Source organism: Brienomyrus brachyistius, chromosome 20, assembly GCF_023856365.1.
Source record: "Brienomyrus brachyistius isolate T26 chromosome 20, BBRACH_0.4, whole genome shotgun sequence".
Classification (NCBI taxonomy): domain Eukaryota; kingdom Metazoa; phylum Chordata; class Actinopteri; order Osteoglossiformes; family Mormyridae; genus Brienomyrus; species Brienomyrus brachyistius.
The window spans coordinates 6,217,758-6,225,025 of record NC_064552.1 but is presented as its reverse complement, the minus strand read 5'-3'; positions in this window follow the sequence as shown (position 1 = coordinate 6,225,025).

Here is a 7,268-nt window from a genome sequence, read left to right as displayed (position 1 = left end):
TATAAATAATGGCAGGTCACCAACACTCAGGGTCTGGGGGGGCTCGGGGAGAGGCGGCCGCCGGCGGAGCGACGGACTCCCCGCCCCCCCAGCCTGGCTGCCCGCCTTACCGCCCGCCCGCCCGCCTCCGTCAATGGCACTATATTGTGTCTGTTCACGTCGGGCCGCCGCTTGGGTCCCTACGAAGAATAAACACCAGGGAATCAGAGCCGCTTGCTGAACTCGCCTTTAATTTCATGCCTAATTTCTTCTCGCCCTCAAAATGGATCCTGCTCTTCTCCCTTGAACCTCCCCGCCTGCTGTCAGGACCACCAATATCAGAGAGAAAAAGGGCATGGACCCCCGCCTTGGCTGCCCCCCCCCTCCCCCAGCGACCTATGTGACAGGGGAAAATGAAATCTGGGTGAGCCAAATACACTGTCCGCCTGATCTGTATTAACGTCCGGAGTGGGATTTATCAAGCGGTTGCTATTGGCAACAGTAGTATTTTATCGCGATAATATCACGTGCGCGGGAGAAACTATTGCCATCAGTCTCATTACTCAGTATTTTTGGTTGCATCTCCTGCTTGTCCCCGCCTGCCCCCCCCCAGCTGCCCCCCTGCATCGACTGGGACCGTCAGTGGCACTTGCACTCTGCTTCCCAGATAATTACCTTGTCTGCCAATCGATTGCTGGAGATCCATGTGCTGTAATTCCTATATCATTTGAGGCTTCGCAATAAAGTCGGCCCATTTTTTAGCCTTCAATCCAGCTGACAGCTTAATGACGCACTTCATGACCTTGCAGCTGTTATCAGTCCAGCTATGTGGATGTGCTATTTTTTTTTCTTTGGGGGGGGGGGGGTCAATTCCACCCGCCCCCCCACCTCCTTTTGCGAGGTTTGTCACGAAACGGGGCACAAAAATAAATCCTCTAATCCGTGTCGTGCAGAAATCACTTTAATTTCTCACTAACTGGTTGCTAATTTGTCAAGGAAGTCACTTCCGCTGCCGTATCCATATTTCTAATTTATTTTTGTGTGGTTTAATCAATACAATATGCAGAGGAGGCACATGTCTATTTGTCTTCCCTCCCCATGTTCGGGAACAGCTGCAGTGGTAAGAGACTCAATTAAGGAGCTTCTTACTCGGGTTTTCTTTCTGCTATTGATTCAGACTCTGACCTTTTCTGTGGCGGCCAAAGTCCAGTTTGTCATCCGGAGCCTTTTATAGTTATAATGGAGAAAGAGGTATAGGGAAGGCTTCCTCTACCCTTATTATAAAAGCTGGATTTTAAAGCGTCGTCATAGTGATAAAAAGCCCCCCCCCCCGGCTGGTTGGGCTCATCCATACAATACAGTCGCTTAATATCCTCCAACGGATGGGGCAGCGGATAAGCCACACTCGGGGCCTTGCTCGTCCAGAACACCACCCACAGGACTGACGTTGTCTCCTGAAGTATGTAGCGAGCCATCTGTAGTATTTTGTCTTTCACACCCTTGGGGTTCCTGGGAATCTTGGCGGGGAGGGGGGGGGGGGGGCTGGGGTTAGTTTACAACTGGTGTGGGTCGAGGAGTTAGTAGACAAGGCCCTGGGGGAATCGACTTCATTCTGACGAGGTGAAAAAATGTGACCCCACCAGAGAAAGAGGCACGGGTGACTCTACTTCCTGCTTTTGGGTGACAGAGCTACTAAAACAGCCGTGTGTCGAGTGCGTTGACCATTCATGCTATAGTCATAAAAGCACAGGCTGGCAACAGGGACGACAGGTATATTTATCAAGGGCCAATCACTGATTGTCCAGAACAGCTAATGTACGGGGCTGTTTAGGTACAAAAACGATCCTTTGGATGTGCGACGGGTGCAGTGCACAAATGGGGCCGGCTTTGATCTTGATCGTATCAGGCGGCTGCAGCCCCGTTCCTCAGTTCATTACATCAAGGACACTTCAATCAGGCGCATCTTCGGCCGCCTGCCGTGACACCTCTTCAGGACCCCCGATCTCTGCCTCTCTTGCCTGTCAGAAGGCCGCCCTTCTGTGGGACCTGTCTCTGCGTCCCATCATCCATCTGTGCACCTGCCTCCGTCACTGTTGTCGCGATCTGCTCGTCCTCCATCAATCCTTAAATCGCCCGGTAGCAGGGCGTGCAGGAGTCGCTTCAGACGCCGGACTCGCTGCACGATCATAGAGACACGGGCCGAAGACGCAAAGTGCCTTTGGCTGCTTAGACACAATTAGCACGGCTCCGCGTCTGCTTCCCAGCTCCTTACGCCCTCTCTCTCTTCCTTCCCACCCTCCCGCTCTCCCCCTCTCCCCATCTCCGTCTCCCGCCTTAATTGGAAGCTAGAGAGACCAGTCGAAATCGCATTAACAGAGGTCCAGCCAGAAAAAGCCATCCATCATTTTTTATTACAGTGTAATGGGGCTGCTTGGGAACCGAGATTCGATTTGTCACCAGCCTCGTTCGCTGATAACGGGCATTTGTCATCACTTTCTCTCTGTGTTAATGTTATCATCTCGGCCTGACAGCTGGCTCCGTGGAGGGAGTGCCCGCGACAGAGCACATCCGTCAACATAATATTTCCACGACCAAGGGGACTGGTACAGCAATAAGTGCACATTAAAGCACTTATGAGGGGAAAATCTGTTGTCATTAATTAAAATGTTAGCGTGTGTACAGCGGCTCTGTTTTCCAGCTCGGGCCTTGCGTCTGTCGGTATGTTCGCTTGGAGGGAATGTAATGTATTTTGTTTCATTTTATTTTTTGTTTTGTTTTTTTTTTGGAGCAGGACGAACTGCTTCTCCCCCCCCCGGTCCCCCACCCCGAGCACAGAGAAAAAAATATATTATACCCCATGCGTCATGTGGGGCGAAACCCAATTAAAGACAACGGCGGCGAAATGAAAGGTGGTAAAACCTCCGATAAGATTTTTCAAGCGTATTAATGCGCCGTCGACTCCGAGACAGCATCCGTACGGCCGCGTGACCCGCTCTGCATAATTTAGTTATAACAATTAGCATTTGCTAGAGAAATATTATTTAGGAATTGGAGTCGTTTACAGCGAGAAAGTATGAAGTGGCTTCGAAGATGAACTTCTGGTGATTCTGTTATCTAATTTAGATGAAACCCTCAGATGATGCCATTAAGGGAGAATCACTCCACATGTCGCAAGTACAAGGGGCGTGGTCTACTGGGAGGTGGTCCTGTGACCAAGGGCGTGCTTGTATGTGGTTTCACGCGCGTGTGTTTGTATCTGACATACAAAGAGGTGAGGAAGGCGGGAAAAAAAAACAGAGGCGTGTGTGAGAGTAATTTCATAACCTGGATGAAAAATGTGCGATGACCTCTCCTGCAGCGATTAAACGGAACCGTTTCTGGGTGCTAACGGCACAGAGCAACATCGTCAAGCGAAACCAGGAAAGCCGTACTAATGGGGAAAAAAATAAATAAAAAATTCTTGGCAGATGCTGCGTTAATTGTGTAAAATAACAGGAGTCACATCCGTACACCGGTGTGACAGCGGTTCTGGGAGAAGGAGCAGCAGAGTGCTGATTAGGCAGGAGAGACCAGCCGTCCCTGAACTGCTAAAAGACGCGATCTAACTCCCCGATGAGCGCCAGTTCCTTGTGAAAAATCTACTCCCATCAGCACAGTGTCCCAATTAGCACAGACCCGACAGATTAATGCTCAGGACCACACTGTCCCGGGGATGGCAGATGTGTACAGGTACAGGTAATGTGAATCTTGGGCATTGAGAGCTATCTTACCAGCCAGAATATGCTATCCACATTAATATCAATTTATGATTTTACCCGTAGCTACAGACGGAACAGACACTGTTCCCTGGCATTCCTGCTCACTGCCATTCAGTTTTCTGTATCGATTCATCAAGCGGCCAGTTTCTCACAGATATTACAGCTAACGTGCTCAAAACTTTATATTCATGACAGGGAAAAATGAATGGCAGGTTTTGTAAAATGTTAACGAGAAAAGAAGCTTATTATATGTTTTGTGCTCGCTTTACGTAAAGCACGGAGTTGCGGTGCCACGACCTTCAGTTCCGTGCCACACAATGACAAACAGAAAGGCAGATATAATTTGCCCTGTAATTCCTCTTCTTGAGTCAAGAGAGGCAGGCCGTCGACGACAGGCCTTGCCAGGGAGGCACAGATGGAGCAGGCCGCCTAGGGGGCAAAGAACATCGGAGTAAGATTACCATCCACTGTGTCGGAAAATTTCAGAGCCGTGTGCCATTACTTCCAGTGCTGTATCATCACTGACCCCTGCTTCCTGAACCCAAGGCTGGACCCCCCCCCCCCCCACACACACACACACACACAGCCCCCACACATACCACCTCCCTCGATAAGCTCTGAGACTCCCAGACTATGACAGGAGGAGGCAAGTTGCATCTGCGCTTACGATCTGTTACGATCTGCGGAGGGAACATAATTAATAATGCATTAAGGCAGCCTATGACTGAGAGAAGGATCAACGAAATGTAACGGCGGGAAGGAGACCAAAGCTCAGGGGGGGGGGGGGGGGGGGGGGCAGACAGCAGAAATATACGGTCTGTGCCTTCCGAGAATGAAAGTCAGACTTCAAAGGAAGTTGCGTGTTTCTATTCCTTCGAAACACCCCGCTTTTGGGTAACACTTCATACCGCGTGGCAGCTAGGCTGAGATCGATCCACGTCATGAGCAGACTACTGGCCGGACAAAACAGGAAAGTCCTCGGTTGATGAAGTGTCCGTCTTCAAAAAACTGCAAACGCTCATATTCGCGGCTGTGTCCATGATGTCATAAGACATGTCCGCTTACAACACAAGGGATCGGCAGGGCACCTTCAGTGGCGGCTCGCAAATCAAACCCACAGATGTTCCCCGAACCTCTTTTAACCGGTAACACTGCTTTTGGCTTGGATGTGAATCCGCCAAAATGATTGGTTAAGGCAAGTGTTTCTCAAACTGCATGGAAACAGACCATCTGAGAAACACCCAGGCCTAGAGTGGAATTTCCCTTCATTACAGGATGGACGCATAGCCCCAGAACATCATTCCAATTGGCTTTTGGTTTAAAACAAAAGCTAAGAACTGTGGAAGAAGCCCCACACCAACCCGACTCAACATGACACTAATGGCACATGACACAGCAGTTGACATGAATTACAGCTGTTCACCATCAACGTCTTAGCAGTTTCTTGCTGTTGTACCATTTAACAGGGTACTCAGTTTAACATTACTCAGTTCTTAGATGCTCCACCAATATAACCAGCTGTAAACTTTAAAAATAAGTCCTTTAATGTAGTAATATCTGTGCACTTGCCCAAACCCTTTTACACATCGAAGGGGTTGTACCTTTAAAGCAGGAGTGGGCAATCCCTAAATAGATTAGTAATTAGAGGACTGATTGGCTGAAGAGTCCTCACACCTGGGTTCGAGCAGCTGACCTAAAGGTTATCCCAAAAACCTGCAGACACACAGGTCCTTAAGACTGATAAGATTGGCCACCCTGCGTTCAAAGGGAGGCACTTTAAATAGGGGGTAAGACATGTCCGCTTACAACACAAGGGATCGGCAGGTGCCCAGGCGCGTCCAGTACCACTTCTGCACGTGCCTGGTCCTTTGTTTGTTTGTTTGTTTGTTTTAAATCAGCTTTCCAAATATCATTACCCGCCAGAAAATGTCACAGCGTACACCAGAGTTTGGAACTGAATAGAACGCGAGACACGTTCTGGAGATCCGGAAATGATCTAGAAACTTCCACAGTCGGCAGGCTGGCACTGTTTGGCGTTGCCAGCGTCTCCCTGTGTTCGTTTAGCCCAGCGAGGGTAGAGTGTGATGGGCTTTTGGGCGACTGAGCCAAGGAAAACAGATCCATTAATTAAGCGTTGAACCTGCCTCTTTGGTGAGTTAATGAGGCTGTTTCCCGCTGGTATGAAGGTTACTTGGCATATCACCACAACACCTGTACCCACATGGCAGGCCTCGCATAGGGCTGGCGGTACAGCCATCAGCCTCCTTACGCAGCTCGCGCTAACCGACTCGGTAAATACGGCTTCTGCTGTGTCTGGTACACATATTAAATTCATCATTTCATTAAACCCTCGCTTTCTATATGTTCCAGAAAGGATGGCATCATACAGACATACATTGTGGTAGAGCAATTACTCTTTTAGCATTGATTTATTATGACCATTGGATTTGGTAATTCCTTTAATCATTGTTTCCATATAAAGACAGTAACCTTATCTTTGGCATTTGTAGTTCAAAGGCCTTAGATACATGTTTGCATTCATCTTTGTGGGGACTCTCCATACATTTCTATGGGCAAAAGCCTAATCCTAATTATGATAAACCTTAAGTACTCCCTGGCCTTAACCTCCAAGTCACCAAGCAAAAATCCAAGGCTTTTGGCTCTTTCAGTTTTTTGATTGCAGTTGCTGATTTTTATGAAATTGAGTTTCCTTACAGTGTAATATAAACCTCATCCATACACACACACATTGTGGAAACATTTTACATTTTTATTCTAGTCCCTCCAATTACTTATTTAATTATACATTATATATTTTTAACAGTCTTTGATTGTTTACAAACATCTACCACCAATATTTGTGTGGTAACTTTTAATGTGCAATGCCAAAAATGCGTTGTGTTTCCACAATTTTGGCCACTAGTGTATGTATACACACAGATGTGCTTTTTTATTGAAAAAAATGGGGTCTTTCTGTTCTGATTTCTGATTTCTAATACTCACGTTCTTATGTACCTGTAGTGGCAAGGTGAAATAATCCACACTGAAGTGCTCGCTGGGAATTGTGAAAATGCTGGTGAAATGCTCACAAGGCCATCCGTAACCCAATTTAAAGATTTATATTTAATGCCTCACAAAACCCAAATAAGTGCTGGTGGCAGTAAATCTGCTGACCAGCATCTGACGTGATCGAATTTGGGCTGGGACTCTTCCTTTTAATTGGCAATTACAGTAAGCATAACTACATTCACCAGGACTGTCGTCCAGGCGGAGGAACTGGGGAAGCGACGACCGGATGGATGGGAAAATAAATGCATCTGAAAGATGATTTTGCAGAAGTAATTGTGATGAAGGGCTAAATGCGTAGGAGTGCTCTCCCCTGTGAACGAAAATGAAAGGCGATGATACCCTGAAGGGCTGTCGCTTGTGAATGGGACACCCCTCATGTATCGGATCCACTGACACACTCTCTCTCTCTGTCTCACACACACACACACACACACACACATACGCACACACACATACACACAC